The sequence below is a fragment of the Enhydra lutris genome, unplaced genomic scaffold, assembly GCF_002288905.1.
Source record: "Enhydra lutris kenyoni isolate GAN:26980312 unplaced genomic scaffold, ASM228890v2 scaffoldscaffold49, whole genome shotgun sequence".
In the NCBI taxonomy this organism is placed as follows: Eukaryota; Metazoa; Chordata; class Mammalia; order Carnivora; family Mustelidae; genus Enhydra; species Enhydra lutris.
Window position 1 is genome coordinate 13,044,957 of NW_019154133.1, and position 16,898 is coordinate 13,061,854.

A 16,898-nucleotide genomic window follows, 5' to 3' on the forward strand; every position below is an offset into this window, starting at 1 on the left:
AGCCTGGGTGGCTCAGCCGGCTAAGCGTCCGATTCTTGGTTTCCACTCAGGTCATGATCTCAGGGTGGGATCGAGCCCACCTCTGACTCTATGCTCAGCATGGAGTTGGCTTGAGGTCTTCTCTCCCACCTCTCCCTCTGCCCCTCTTTCTACTCGCTCACTCTTTCTGTCTCTCTAAAATATAAATAAATACATCTTAAAAATTTCTTTTCATAACTTCGAATGAAACTGTTTTCAGTCCTTTTATCTTATGTTGCTGGGGTAGGGATTGTGTTTTGGTTTCTTTCTAAAAATACCAGTTCAACTATTTAAACTTAGAGCTAATTAGTGTTGGTAGATAAGACATTTATATTGATTGCCTTGTCTCTTTTTTTTTTTTTAATTTTTTATTTATTTATTTTTTTATACATTTTTTTAAAAGATTTTTTATTTATTCATTTGACAGAGATCACAAGCAGGCAGAGAGGCAGGCAGAGAGAGAGAGAGAGAGGAGGAAGCAGGCTCCCCACTGAGCAGAGAGCCCGATGCGGGGCTCGATCCCAGGACCCTGAGATCATGACCTGAGCTGAAGGCAGAGGCTTTAACCCACTGAGCCACCTAGGCGCCCCTGATCCTGATTGCCTTGTCTCTTAAAAAATTTTTTTTTCTTCCATCTGGGTAATGATGATGGTATGAAGTTCAAAAGATCTTAAGAGTTCATGTTGAAAAGGAAGTTTTTCTCTTATTTCCCTTGCTACTTATTTCCTCTTTTTTTTTTTTTTTTTAAGATAGAGAGCACAAGTAGGCAGAGTGGCTGGCAGAGGGAGAGGGGGAAGTGGGCTGTTCACTGAGCAGGGAGCCTGATGTAGGGCTTGATCCTAGGACCCTGGGATCATGACCTGAGCTGAAGGCAGACACTTAACCGACTGAGCCATCCAGGCGCCCCTATTTATTTTCTCTTCACAGAAGCAACCACTGTTTCTTGTTTATCATTTCAGAGAATTCTACAGCACATTTAAGCTTCTGTGTATATCTCTTTAAAAAACTTGCATACACACACACACACACACACACACACACACACACAGAAGTGTCCGCATATATGTTTTGCACCTTACTTTTTGCATTATATATTCTGGATATGTTCTGGATGTTACATATGGAACCATGTAACTCCTTTCAGTAGCTACATAATATTCCATTTACTCAAGCGGTTCTTTAGCTAGATGTTTTGTTGGTTTCAGTGGAAATTCTTGTACAAGCCTCACTTGTGTGAGCATAAGTGTAAGATAAATTTCTAACTTTGGAATTGCTAGGCCCAACAGACTATACATTAAATGTTTTTCACACACATTTCCAAATAGCGCCTCCGAAAACGCTACATAAATTTTATTGCCACCAACAGTATATGCAAACGCTAGTTGGCTCATTTTCTCACCAAAACAGTGTGTCATCAGATTATTGGTGCTAGTATGAAAGTGATAATGCTGTCTCATTATAGTTTTAATTATTGTAAGTAAACCAAACATTTAAAAATATGTATAAAGGAACTTTTTTTTTTATTAAAGATTTTATTTATTTGACAGACAGAGATCACAAGTAGGCAGAAAGGCAGGCAGAGAGAGGAGGAAGCAGGCTCCCTGCTGAACAGAGAGCCCGATGTGGGGCTTGATCCCAGGACCCTGAGATCATGACCTGAGCCAAAGGCAGAGGTTTTAACCCACTGAGCTACCCAGGCACCCCTAAAAGAACTTTGAACTTCTTTTATATAAACTGCTTATCCTTCTACCTATTTTTTTTAAAGATTTTATTTCTAAGCAGTCTCTACAAACAACGTGGGGCCCAAACAACTCTCAGATTAAGAGTTGCATTTTTTTTTTTTTTTAAGATTTTATTTTTTTTGACAGACAGAGATCACAAGTAGGCAGAGGCAGGCACAGAGAGAGGAAGGGAAGCAGGCTCCCTGCTGAGCAGAGAGCCTGATGTGGGGCTTGATCCTAGGACCCTGAAATCATGACCTGAGCTGGAGTTAGAGGCTTAACCCACTGAGCCACCCAGGTGCCCCAAGAGTTGCATGTTCTTAAAAAAAAAAAAAAAAAAAAAAGAGTTGCATGCTTCTTGGAATGAGCCAGCCAAGTGCTCTAACCTTTTATCTATTTTTGGTGATTTGTATATCTATCTACCTATATATCCTAAAATTATTATTATTTTTTTTAAAAGATTTTATTTATTTATTTGATAGAGATCACAAGCAGGCAGAGAGGCAGACAGAGAGAGAGGAGGAAGCAGGCTTCCTGCGAGCAAAGAGCCCGATGTGGGACTCGATCCCAGGACCCTGAGATCATGACCTGAGCCGAAGGCAGAGGCTTTAACCCACTGAGCCACCCAGGCATCCCTATATCCTAAAATTATTAATGAATTATTGTCCTGTGATGTTTGTTGCACATATTTTCCTCATATTTTGTGATTTCTAAATTTTGCTAATATATTCTTTTATGGCTTTTTTAAAAAAAAGATTTTATTTATTTATTTGACAGAGAGAGAGACAGTGAGAGAGGGAATACAAGCAAAGGAAGCGGGAGAGGGAGAAGCAGGGAACCTGATGTGGGGCTCGATCCCAGGACGCTGGGATCATGACCCGAGTTGAAGGTAGAGGCTTAACAACTGAGCCCACAGGCACCCCTCTTTTATGCCTTTTTAAAAAATAAAGATTATTTATTTATTTATTTGACAGAGGCACAGTGAGAGAGGGAACACAAGCAGGGGGAGTGGGAGAGGAAGAGAGAGAAGGAACCTGATGCAGGGCTTGATGTGTGGCTTGATCCCAGGATCCTGGGATCGTGGCCTGAGCTGAAGGCTGCTGCTTAAAGACTGAACCACCTAGACACCCCTCTTTTATGGCTTTTGTATGTTGTAGCCTACTAAAGCTTCCCCAATTCCGAGATTATTTTAAAAATTCTATGTTTTCTTCTCGTACGTGTGTGTGTGTGTGTGTTTGTGTGTTTATACTGAAATCTTTGATTCGGTTAGCATTCATTTTTGTGGTAAATAAGGTAGGGATGTCTTATTTCTTCTTCTTCTTTTTTAAGATTTTATTTATTTACTTGACAGAGATCACAAGTAGGCAGAGAGGCAGGCAGAGAGAGGAAGGGAAGCAGGCTCCCCGCTGAGCAGAGAGCCCCATGTGGGGCTCCATGCCAGGACCCTGGGATCATGACCTGAGCTGAAGGCAGAGGCTTTAACCCACTGAGCCACCCAGGTGCCCCAAGGGATGTCTTATTTCTTATTTTTAATTTTTTTCAGATAGCTAATAGGTTGACACAATATTATTTATTAATTAATCTATCTTTTCCTTGTTTATTTGAAATCTACTTAAACTGTGCACTAAATTCCTGAGTAAATTTGTTTTTATTTCTAGACTATGTTTTGTTCCATTGATGATACCAAATAAATCTGACAACTTTCAAAGGGAGTTTTGCAAAATGATTCAGAATTTAATTGAAACACAGTATTTCCTATCATTTTATTTTATTTTATTTTATTTTATTTTAAGATTTTATTTATTTATTTGACACAGAGAGAGAGAGATCACAAGTAGGCAGAGAGAGGCAGGCAGAGAGAGAGGGAAAGCAGACTCCCCTCTGAGCAGAGAGCCCAATGGGGGCTTCGATCCTAGGATCCTGAGACCACGACCTGAGCTGAAAGCAGAGGCTTAACCCACTGAGCCACCCAGGTGCCCTTCCTATCATTTTAGACAATGAAAATCACCATGATTCTAAGATATTTTATTTTTTTAAAGATTTTATTTATTTATTTGACAGAGAGAGACACAGCGAGAGAGGAAACACAAGCAGGGGGAGCGGGAGAGGGAGAAGCAGGCTTCCTGCCCAGCAGGGATACCAATGTGGGGCGGGTCCCAAGACACTGGGATCATGACCTGAGACCAAGGCAGATGCTTAATGACGGAGCCACCCAGGCGCCTCCTAAGAGGTCTGATTTTTTATTTGATCTTTGATTTGTTAAAAGACCTTTAGACTTATTCTATATTTAAGCCCCACTTTCACTCAAAAATGCCTCCACTTTGTGCTATTAAAAATTGTGGGTTCTCGGGGTGCCTGGGTGGCTCAGTGGGTTAAAGCCTCTGCCTTCAGCTCAGGTCATGATTCCGGGGTCCTGGGATCCAGCCCTGCATCGGGCTTTCCACTCAGCAGGGAGCCTGCTTCCCTTCCTCTCTCTCTCTCTGCCTGCCTCTCTGCCTACTTGTGATCTCTGTCAAATAAATAAACAAAATCTTTAAAAAAAAAATTGTGGGTTCTCATACAAACATTAGGCACGAAAACAAAATATTTCACAGTAGTTTTATTAAATCTTTTTTGTTTGTTGTTTTGTTCAATTTTAATATTGAAATATATGAAAACCACTGTTGGCAGTATCATTGTTGTCTCCTTACTCTATCATTCAAGATGAAACTTTCTTTTCTTTTTTTTTTAAGATGAAACTTTCAAATATGTCTGCCCTTAATTTTCTTCCAAGTAAAAATTTTTAAAAATTGTGGTAACATAAAACTGACCTGTGACCCATTTCCAAGTGTATATAGTTCAACAGCATTAAGTACATTTGCATTGTTGCGCAACACTCCCCATTAATCATTTACTTCTTAAAATAAAATAAATACATTTACTTTTTAAAATAACTTTTTAAAATAAATGTACAGCTTGCCATGAAAAAGACAGAGATCAGCTTAAAAATGATATGTTAACTCCTGAGAAGCAAAAGCCAGTCAGTAATTTGAAACTGATGTGCGTAGCGTCTTTCTGGAACACAAATGCGTTCTATAAAAAGGAATGTGTTTCTTGGCTCTAAGTGCCAATACATTAAATCTGGCCATTTAGAAATTGATCTGAAACCTGGTTCTTAAACTCTCTTATTCAGCCTGGACTCAGAGACCACGCTGTGGCTTCTGTCCTTGTTACTCATAGGACAACAGGACGTGTTGGCAGCCTCCACTCAGTAGCTGTGGCCTTCTTTGTGGAAGTGTGCAAGGCCCACCTGGAGCTTTTAGGTTTTGGATGAGGATGAGGTTCTCCTAATGTTACTTAGATAAGTGAAGAAAGGCCTCTTTTGTGTCCCCTGCCCCCTTCTCATCTTGCTTCAGGTGTCGCTTCCATCAAATGAGCCACTTAATCTGGGAATATCTTTTTTTTTTTCCTTCATGTAGACATATGTTGGTGGTGCTGTGAATGAAAGGTGCTAGCCAGCCATATTGTTGCTCACTACCACAGAAGAAGTGTTATCCGGGCGGGATTCTAAAGACTGTCCTTGGAGTGGAGTGGCCCATTTCCAAAGGGAGTGTTTTTTTCCCCTCTGTCATATGGAGGGACATATGTTAATGAATGGGGGCAGGAGAGAGGCAATTAAAGGAAGCTCTTGGCCTCTGGCAGCCGCATCAGCTCTTGGAGCCAAATCAGGAGCAGCTGTGCAGCTCTTCCTGACAGAACCCTGAGCCTCCGCACGCTGAAGAGGCTGCTTTCCGGCCGATTGCTGCCATGACAGAAGACATAAGGGGCCTTGGCGGTCCATTTTCCGGTGGCAATTGCGCCCTGTTCTAGACCTTTTTGGTGTACTTATTTGCACAGGTTGTCTCCCAAAAGTTAAAAATTCACCTCCTGTTATGGAAAATTACAGGATGTGACGGATTGTCTTTGTGACTGGAATTAATCTTTGCATGAGAAAGGAAGAAAGAGGTCCCCTCTCTCCACTTTCTAAACCATGTTGAGAGAAGCTGGAATCCGAACGAGCACCAAATCAACCAATGCAAGTTAGTGAGTGTGAGAAACCATATCAGAGCCTTGATTCTTATCCCCCCACCTCCAGCCCTGTAGCTGACTTGAAGACTAATAATAGTATTTTCATTGTAGGGTTTCAGGGAACATGAAGTTAGTTAACAGACACAGCGTTCAGATGAGTGCTTTGTACCAAGTAATCAGGTGCTAGCTAGTGTGGTAAGTCTTGTCATCATCACTTCGTGTCTCAGGCCATCTCTCAGTGGGTTCTCCTTTCTGAGAACCTCTCTTTTAGGTTTGCCTTGTGTTGAGCATTTGCTTCTATTTGCTGTCAAGAGGCAAAAACTGCCACGATCCCTATTTCTCTGTGAAACAAAACAGAACAAAATAGAAACAATGTTATTTCAGATTTTGTTTTGGATTATAGCTAGAGATCACATTGCCTTTTTTCCCCCCCCAAATAAATGATGTTTTCTTTAGGTGTATTTGTTCATAGAAAGATATTTTGGAAGAGAAAATGGGTCCTGGAATCTTAAACTTGGAAGGTTTTCATTCATTCATTCCACTGCCAGGGGCTGCAGAAATGAAGAAACAGAAGTGGCCACTGCCCTAGGGAAGCTTTCCTTCTAGAATTGAAAATAGGCAATAAACTTATGAATAAGTGCACAGAGCAATTAAACCATAAATATATGTCACAAGAAAGCAAAACAGGCATTTGCTAGAGAAGTGCCTGATGAGGTGAGGGGTTGCTATATCGGGCGGTCTGAGAAGATTTTTAAAGGAGGTGACATTTGAGGTCTGGATGGTGAGGAGGAGGAACGAGCCCTGCAAGATCCTGGGGAAGAGTGTTCAAACCAGAAGGAACAACATGTGCCAAGTTCTAAAGCCAAAGCCAGATGGGTTTGTTGGAAGGGGTGAAAGGCTGTGTGTATAGACAAAGGGATATATTGAGGTTTGGGAGAGGCAGGCAGGGCAAGATCTTTTAGGATCTTCTCTCATGGTAAGGAATTCGGATTTTATTCCAGTGGAATGTGAAGTCGCTTGAGGGCTTTAAGGGGAAGGTCATGACTTATGACGTTTTTAATTGCTTTGGTTGCTGAGTGGAGAATGAATGGAAGTGATGGGCAAAGAGTGGGATCAGGGAGGCTGGTTAGGACCCTACTGCAGTGGTCCTGGTGGGAGACATGACAGGGGGCTAGGGCTAGGGACATCTTGCAGGATAGAAGGGCCACTGTGGGGACATGTTGTGAACATAGAATTGATATTACAGGCTCGTATGTCATGGATGTGCAGGTTGAGAGAAAAAGACTCAAGGTATTGAGATGACCCTACCCCAAGGTTTTGGTTTGAGCAACTAAGTGACCTTTGGGTTCATGTAGTCTAATAGTCTTCTGACTTTTGAATTCTATGAGCTGTTAACACAGATGAAAGATTGGGTGTAGATGAAATAGTGATGCTATTTTCAATTTTGCCATGTAAGTCAAAAACAAAGCAGCAGCTATCATTTCCTATGACTGCTATTTAAAGAAGAGTGGAGACTAAAGATGAAACAGTAGGAAGGAGGGCCCCTGGGTGGCTCAGTTGGTTAAGTGTCTGTCTTTGGCTTAGGTCATGATCCCAGGGTTATGGGATTGAGTCCTGCACTGGGCTCCCTGCTCAGCGGTGAGTCTACTTCTTCCTCTGACTTTCCCCCCATCATGTTCTCTCTCCCTTTTTCTCTCTCTCTAATAAATAAATAAAAGCTTAAAAAAAAGATAAGATAGGAAGGATTAGTTTTGTGTAATCTCATAACTAAAAGCAATCCTTTATTCATTTTTATTTTACTTTTAAAAGATTTTTCTTATTATCTCTATTATTATTATTATTATTATTATTATTTTTAAAGATTTTATTTATTTGACAGACAGAGATCACAAGCAGGCAGAGAGACAGGCAGAGAGAGAGGAGGAAGCAGGCTCCCCGCCGAGCAGGGAGCCCGATGTGGGTCTCAATCCCAGGACCCTGGGATCATGACCCGAGCCGAAGGCAGAGGCTTTAACCCACTGAGCCACCCAGGTGCCCCTATTATTATTATTATTATTATTTTAAGTGGGCTCCACGCTGGCAACTCTGGGATCAAGACCCGAGTCGAGATCAAGAGTTAGACATTCAACCAACTGAGCCATCCAGGCACCTCAAAAGATTTTTATTTTTAAATAATCTCTATATCCAACATGGGGCTCAAATTTACAACCCCGAGATTAAGAGTCACATGCTCCAAAGATTGAGCTAGCCAGGCATCCCGAAGGGTAATCCTTTAAATTCAATAAAGTGAGCTCTAGGAAAAATTCATGACTTTGCTTTTTTTTTTTTTTTTTTAAATCATTTTGTTTCAGATCAGTAGAAATTGTCATAGCTGGACAGATATGGGAACCGCTGGTTTAGTTCATCTTTCCAGTTTAGGTGGAAATCCTAATTGTGGCATCCCTGACAGATGTTCTTATAGCTTCTGCATGAATACTTCCCATGGAGGGCACACACTGTCTCAGCAGGCAGCCCATCCCACTGTGGAGGAGTTCTAACTGATGGACGGCTTTCCTGCCAGCCCTAGATCCTAGCCCCGTCTGCCTGACAGAATAAAGCTGATCTCTTGGTAGCTCTTCATCTTTCAAACATCTGAAGACATCAGTCATGTCCACCTTTCTCAAAAGGCAAACATGTCTAGCTCCTTTAACTAAGTCTCACTGGATCCAGACGTGGAGTACATAAACAACGTAGGCATGGAGTCTCCCAAGATCGCCACCCTTGATGTCCCCCGGCAGGCATTCAGTGGGGCTTTGTCCTCCTGCCCAGTCCTGCGCACAGGCGGGGGAGAGTTGGAGAAAAAGCATCTATCTCCCTTTAAGTGGATTTAGGCTAGATATCTGGACATCTATTTTGAAATGGAGGCAGGATGAGGAGTTTAAATGCACACACAGATCTTGATTTCATAACCCCCTTGGGCATTAGCATCATTTGAGAGAGACCTGGATTCAGAGGACAAATTAATTCATGTTCAGAGCTTTAGGGCTTAAAAAATCCAGACTTGCTTTTGATTAATGTCAGGGAGGCTACTTCTGACTTTACAGGCAGGTAGCTTAGAACTAATGTTTGTGAAAGCACCTAGCACAGTGCTGGCTATTTGGTAAAGATTTGTTTCTTTTCTTTCCTTTTTTCCCTTCCTGACTTCTTTCCTTTCTTTCCTCCCTCCTTCTTTCCTCATCTTCTTTTTTCTTGTATATAATTAATCTTTCCAGTTTTATTGATGTCGCATTGACATTCAGGATTGTGTAAGTTTCAGGGGTACGTCACAGTGACCCAACTTCCATATATTGTGAAGTGATGACTGCAGTGAGTTTTGTTAATATCCATCATCTCTTATGGATACAGAACGAAAAGGAAGAAAAAGTTTTTTTTTTTTTTCCTTGTGATGAGAACTCTTAAGATTTACTCTCTTAACAACTTTCAAATATACTGTATGGCTGTGTTAAGTATAGTCATCATGTTGTACAATAATGCCCAGTATTTATTTAAAAGATTTTATTTATTTATTTGAAAGAGAGAGAGAGAGAGAGAGAGAGCATGAGCAGCAGGAAGGTAGGGGCAGTGGGCAGAGAGCCCTAGGTGGGGCTTGATCCCAGGATGCTGGAATCATGACCTGAGCTGAAGGCAGACACTTTACCAACTGAGCCACCCAGGTGCCCCCATACCCAGTATTTATTTTTCTCATAACTGGAAGACTACCCTTTGACTATCTTCCTGCAACTTACCCTCTCTCTCCCTTCTCCCTCTGGTAACCACACATCTGGTCTCTTTTTTTATGGATTTGATTTAATCTGATTTTTTTAAGATTCCACATATAGGCAAGATCATATAGCATTTGTCTTTCTCTGTCTGACTTACTTCACTTAGCATAGTGCCCTCAACATCCATCCATGTTGTTACAAATGGCAGGATTTCCCTCATTTGTATGGCTGAATAATATCCCATTGTATATAGACACCACATTTTCTTTATCCATTCATCGGTTGAAAGAGGTTGTTTCCATGTCTTGGATATTGTAAATAATGCTGCAGTGGATATGGGAGTGCAGCTGTCTCTTTGACACAAGGAAATGGAAAAGTGGAAATCCTGGATCATAAGGTAGTTCTACTTAATTTTTTGAGGATCCTTCATACTGATTTCCAGAGAGCTTCTTTCAATTTACTATCCCAACAACAGTGCATAAGGGTTTCCTTTTCTCCACATCCTCACCAACACTTGTTATCTCTTGTCTTTCTGGTGATGGCCATTCTAACAGGTGTAAGGTGAATTCTTACTGCGATTCAGATTTACATTTTCCTAATAATTAGTGATGTTGAGCACCTTTTCATGTATCTATCAACCATTCACATATCTTCCTTGGAAAAATGTCTGTTCATGTTCTTTGCCCATTTTTAATTGGATTGTTCTTTTGCTGTTGAGTTTTATGGCAGGAACCCCTTACCAGATATGCGATTCGCAAGTATTTTTTCCCATTCTGTAGGTTGTCTTCTCATTTTGTTGATTGTTTCTTTTGCTGTGCAGAAGGTTTTTAGTTTGATGTAGTCCCACCCATTTATTTTTTATTTTGTTGTTTGTGCTTTTCAGTAATGAATTCAAAAAATCATTGCCTAGACCTGTGTCAAAAAACTTTTCTCCTGTGTTTATCCTGTCACCCAGCCATTTCCTAATGGAAGCACGAGATCCTTAGGCTACTCCCATCTTTGCCCAACTTACTCTTCCCAAGACTAGGCTGGGAACCTCTCTTTGGCTGAGTTACCGGTGGGTACATTCCAGTGCAGGCCATGAATGCCTGCAAACCCCACTCCACTTCACACCCTGGGAGGGGTTGGGCTTGGCTTGCCCAGTCTGGAGGAAGCCACTCGCTGGCAGAGAACAGTGGCTTCTCTCTGTCCTGAGGTACATAATTAGGCCAGTGACTGCATGCATTTACGTTTGTTCACTGTGTACAATGTGGTTCTCGATGACTAAGGTTCCTTTTCTGGGACAAGGGCAGTTAAGACCCCAAAGACAAAACTGCCAATGTCAGCTTTCAAATATTATTCAGTTTGAATATTATATACTGATCAAACCCTCAAATTGAAAAACAATCTATTCCAATATTCCAGGTTTTACTTCTCCAGATACGTTAAGAGCTCTGAGAAAAAAAGAAAAATTTCCCTGAAATTTAGTATCGTCCTAAATGTTACTAAACATTTATATCCAGCTTCTTTAAAAGGCCGGTTTAGGAATTTATCTTTCAGGCATGCTAAATGACCAGATCTAAGGATAATGCCGGTTTGTGCCCATGTGTGGGACTAGTGATCTACATGAGTGAGAATCCCTGTGTAATTTCAGCCTGTACAAAATGGGGCAGGTTTCGCTCTGTGGACAGAGTTCCTCCTTGTAGGGGTCTGCAAGGGGCCTAGACTTGTTGTGATGGAGACCATCTCATCACCCTGCGGGTCTTGTTCGGGAGGACTGAGCCTAGCTTCCTCTTTCTCCACTCTCCGCCTTGCTCGCTAAGTCCAAGGCCTACTGGTCTTTTTGTTCTTCCAACCAGTCAAGCTTCTTCCCACCTTAGGCTCCTTGCACTTGCTTTTGCTGTTACTTTCTGCCCCCTTGTAGATATTCACATGCTTGCTTGAGTCATTTAACTCATGTGTTATCTCCCATGTCACTTTCTGAATCTACTTTGACCTCTCTCATTGTCTCCTTTAAAGGAACAATGTCTTGTTTTCTTTTCTTCAAAGCACTTATTTTATTCATGTGTTCTTTACTGCCTCTCTTTCTCTGCCAAGATATAGATGTCAGAAGAGCAGAAACCACACCTATCTTGTTAATTCTCTATCCCCAGTACCTAGAACATAAAAGATCCTCAACAAATTTTGTTGAACAGTTGGGTGATAGTGTCCATTTTGGGAAGAGAGGCAGGAGAGAATCTACCTTTCACTTCCCAGTGCCTAAAGGACTTCTCTGTGATACTTTAGGTGAGCTGGTTGCCCGTTGGGAGAACTATCCATCTGACTTACTTTGTGAATCCATTTTGAGATAATCAGTGTGTGTGTGTGTGTGTGTGTGTGTGTGTGTCTGTGTCTGGCATCCCAGATTTATCAGAATCTTAATGAATAAAGAAAGGAGATGAAGAGGGGGATAGGTGGGAATCTTATTGTAAGAAAATCACACCAGAGGTTTGCCTGGGTGACTTGGTCAGTTAGGTGCCTTCAGCTCAGGTCATGATCCGAGGGTCCCATGAGCCCTGAGTTGGGCTCCCTGCTCATCGGGGACCTGCTTCTCCCTCTACCTCTGCTGCTCCCCTTGCTTGTGCTCTTTCTTTCTGTCAAATAAATAAATAAAGTCTTAAAAAAAAAAGAAAAAAAAAAGAAAATCACACTGGGGCCTCCTAGGAAGGAAGGTGAACCAATGGGGAAATGGGAGGTAGGCTAGTGCACAAGATGTATAGGAACTATGGGTAGAGGAGTGAGGACTCTCATCTCCTCTGTTTGTGGTGTGTACTTTTTCATTTTCTTTCCTTTCCTCCTTCTTCTTTTCTTTCTTTCTTTCTTTCTTTTTTTTAGATTTTACTTATTCATTTTAGAGAGTAAGAGAGACAGACAGAGAAAGCATGAGCAGGGGGAGAGGGAGACGGAGAAGCAGGCTCCCTGCTGAGCTGGGAGCCCGACATGGGGCTTGATCCCAGGACCCAGAGATCATGACCTGAGCTGAAGGCAGATGCTGAACCATCTGAGCTACACAGGCATCCTTCTTTTTCTTTTCCTTTTTCTTCCTTTCCTTTTTTTTTTTTTCTCAATATTTTATTTATTTATTTGAGAGAGAACACAGGCAGGGGGAGGTGCAGAGGGTGAGGGAGAGGGAGAAGCAGACTCCCCACAGAGCATGGAGCCTGATGTGGGGCTCAACGTAGGACTTGATTCCAGGACCCCGAGATCATGCCCTGAACTGAAGTTAGATACTTAGCCAGCTGAGCCACCCAGGTGCCTCTGGTGTGGAGCTTTTCTTATCATTTTGCTCTAGTCATAGTCTGGGTAGACATAAGAAGACCCAACTATAAATAAGAAAAATAAGAAAGGAAGAAAAGGGGGAAAAAAGGAAAAATAGGGAGAGGTAAAAGTTTAAGGGAATTTAAATGAAGAACCATCTCAGGGCACCTGGCCGGCTCAGTCAGGAGAGCATGCAACTCTTGATCTTGGGGTCATGAATTCAAGCCCCATGTTTGGTACAGAGTCACTCAAAAAAAATTGTGGCATCCATCCAAGAGTAACCTTATTTCTGAAGATTGATTATAAGTAAAAAGACTCTGTGGAGAACTGAAAAATGTTTATAGCCTATTGAGAGAATTGAAAAGTGTAATTAAAAAAAAAAGTCATCGGGGCACCTGGGTGGCTCAGTGGGTTAAGGCCTCTGCCTTCGGCTCAGGTCATGATCTGAGGGTCCTGGGATCGAGCCCCGTATCGGGCTCTCTGCTCGGCGGGAAGCCTGCTTCCTCCTCTCTCTCTGCCTCTCTGCCTATTTGTGATCTCTGTCTGTCAAATAAATAAATAAAAATCTTTAAAAAAAAAGTCATCTAAGAAAAAATTGAAAAAAATCATACAACTGAAAGCTGAAAGTTTAAAACAGGTAAAAGAGTGAGATTGAAAGTGAGAGGTGAAATAAAAATTTAAAATAAAAGATGTGAGGGTGCTTGGGTAGCTCAGTTGGTTAAGTGACTGCCTTCGGCTCAGGTCATGATCCTGGAGTCCCACGTAGGGCTCCTGCTCAGCAGGGTGTCTACTTCTCCCTCTGACCCTCCCTTCTCTCATGCTCTCTCTTTCTTTCTCTCTCATTCTCTCTTTCAAGTAATAAATAAAATGTTTAAAAAATAAATAAAAAGCTTCAACTACTGAAATAAAAAGGTAAGTATGAAAGTGAGAAGACTATAAAATATGTTAAAAATAAAGTTAGGGATTTGAGAATGAAAATAGTTTTTTTTTTAAGTGTCAAAGTAAAGGAAAAAAAAACTTTAAGAAGTCCTCAAAAAAGGAAAAAAGAAGAAGTTAAAGTGAAAGAAATGAGAGAGAAAGTAACTGCAAGAAGTCTAAATGGTGAAGATATTCTAGAGGGAAACAGACCATTGACAGCAGCTGAAATGGGAGGGGGGCTGGGCATCTTCTTCCGGGGTGAACTGCCTATAGTGCATGACCTTTGAAAACACCCTGCAGAGCTGGCCAGCTGTGCAGAGGCCATGTCCAGCAGTGGCATTTGGAAATGTGTCACCATGTGCTGCTCAGGAGGACATGAGTCTGCCTGAAAGGAAGTTGGGCTAGTTAACCATGTTCTCAAAAATTCCAACTAAGACTTTTGAAAACTAACTGAAGAATCTAGCCAACATTCCCTGGGCAAAATTGGGAACCTCTAAATGTTTGCGGTAGGAGGCCATTATATATGAGAAATATTAAACCACAGGGCCTGGACACTGGAGATATGCTAAGAATCTACATTAGTGAATAATCCAGAAGTGAAATGTTTTACAAGTCTAGACTGGCAGTGAGATGTATAATGGGAGGGAGAGATGAGTGAGAGAATCTAAAAAGGCTTGATGATACATAGTAATGGGTTAGGTCGTAAGAAAGAGTTACTGACGACTCCGTTTTTTTGTTTTTTTTTTTTATATTTTAAAAAAGACTTTATTTATTTGTCAGAGAGAGATAGAGTGAGCGCACAACCAGGGGAAGAGCAGGCAGAGGGAGAAATAGCATCAGAGCCTGACAAGGCACTCAATCCTAGGACTCGGGGATTGTGACCTGAGCCAAAGGTAGATAGATGCTTAAACTACTGAGCTACTCAGCGATCTGATGACTCTGTTTTTTTTTTTTTTTTTAAAGATTTTATTTATTTATTTGACAGACAGAGTTCCCACATAGGCAGAGAAGCAGGCAGAGAGAGAGGAGGAAGCAGGTTCCCTGCCGAGCAGACAGCTCGATGTGGGGCTCGATCCCAGGACCCGGGGATCATGACCTGAGCCGAAGGCAGAGGCTTTAACCCACTGAGCCACCCAGGCGCTCCATGATGACTCTGGTTTTTAAACTGGGTCTGTATTTCAGGATATTAAGAAGAACTCCTGCCTTGACTGACTTATACAATGTGAAATGTATATCCTCTCAAACATAAATAAGTCTAATATGGTTCTGAGGTTGGTTAATTCAGTGGCTCAGAGTCAAAGGTGATAGCAAAGACTCATTTTCTTGTATCCTCAGTGAGTTGACTGGCCTGAGTATGGCTTTGGTTATTTTCTTCATGGTCCAAGATGGCTGCTTTAGCTTTATATCCTCATCCTCATAAGCAGATGTTAACTCTAACTGGATGAAGAGGGGCTGTCTCTTTCTACCACTGGAAAATCTCCCAGAAATCCTCCTTTCTTTTTTGGCAGTCTTCCTCTGATGTCTCTGGTTATAATCATGTAACATGCTCATGTCTAAACTAATTATTGTGAGGGAAATAAGAGTGTGAATAAGTTGTTCCTGATTGGGAAAGGGTCTAGGCTTCTCTGAAACCAATAACCATGTACCATCTGAATAAAATCAAGCTTCCATTAGCTAGGAAGATGATAGAGGCATGATTGTGAATATAGGCAACCATCGGTGACTGTCTGGGGGTCTGACTATGGCATGTTTTACATGCTGCTCTAGGGTCTGGTTCTAAGAAGTTTGCCCACAAACAACACAATGGAAAATAAACAAGTGATGGAGTTCCTGGGTGGCTCAGTCAGTTAAGCCACCAACTCTTGATTTTGGCTGTCATGATCTCAGGGTTCTGAGATCAAGCCTCATACTAGCTGTGGAGCCTGCTTCTCTCTGCCCCTCCCCTCTCTAAAAAAATAAAAAATGAACAAGTAAGACTATATCAAGTCTTCTGTACAGCCAAAGAAAGCATCAATAAAGTGAAAAAACAACCTGGAATTTTCCCATTTCCCTGGAATGGGAAAAATATTTGCAAACCATATATCTGATGAAAAGTTAATATCCAAAATACATAAAGAACTCATACAACTCAATAGTAAAAAACATAACCCAATTACAAAACAGGCAAAGGATACATTTTTCCCAAAGAAGATGCACAGAAGACCAACAGAAAAGACGGAAAGATGCTCAACATTTCTAGTCATTAGGGAAATGTAGATGAGAACCACAATGAAATATCACCTCATGTCTGTTAGAATGGCCATGATCAAAAAGACAAGAAGTAAGTGTTGGCATAGATGAGGAGAAAAGGGAATTCTTTTTTTTTTTTTTTTTTTTTAATTTTATTTATTTATTTGACAGACAGAGATCACAAGTAGGCAGAGAGGCAGGCAGAGAGAGAGGAAGGGAAGCAGGCTCCCTGCTGAGCAGAGAGCCGGATGTGGGACTCGATCCCAGGACCCCGGGATCATGACCTGAGCCGAAGGCAGCGGCTCAACCCACTGAGCCACCCAGGCGCCCAGAAAAGGGAATTCTTGTGCATTGTTGGTGGGAATGTAATTTGGCGCAGCCACCATGGAAAACAGTATGAAGGATCCTCAAAAAATTAAAAATAGAAATACCATATGATCCTGCAATTCCACTTCTGGGAATATATTCAAAGGAAACAAAATAGCTAACTTGAAAAGCTATCTGCATCCTCCTGTTCATAGCAGTGTAATTTACAACAGCCAAGACATGGAAAAAAACTGTGTCCGTCAATGGATGAATGGATAGTGACGTTGTGGTGTATATATATGCCATGAAATATATTCAGTAATAAAAAATGAGGAAATCCTGCTATTTGTGACAACATGGCTGGATCTTGAGCACATTATGCCGAATGAAATAAGTCAGAGACAGACAAATGCTGTATGATCCCACTTATATTTTGAAAAAGCCAGAGGGTGGATGAAGAGGGAATTGGAAGAAGGCGGTCAAAGATACAAATTTCCAGTTATAAGTACTAAGGATATAATGTATAACAGGGTGACTACAGCTAACACTGCTGTGTGGTATGTAAGAAAGTTGTAAAGAGGGTAGATCCCAAGAGTTCTTGTCACAGGGAAAGTTTTTTCTTTTCGTCTTTCTTTCCTTTTCA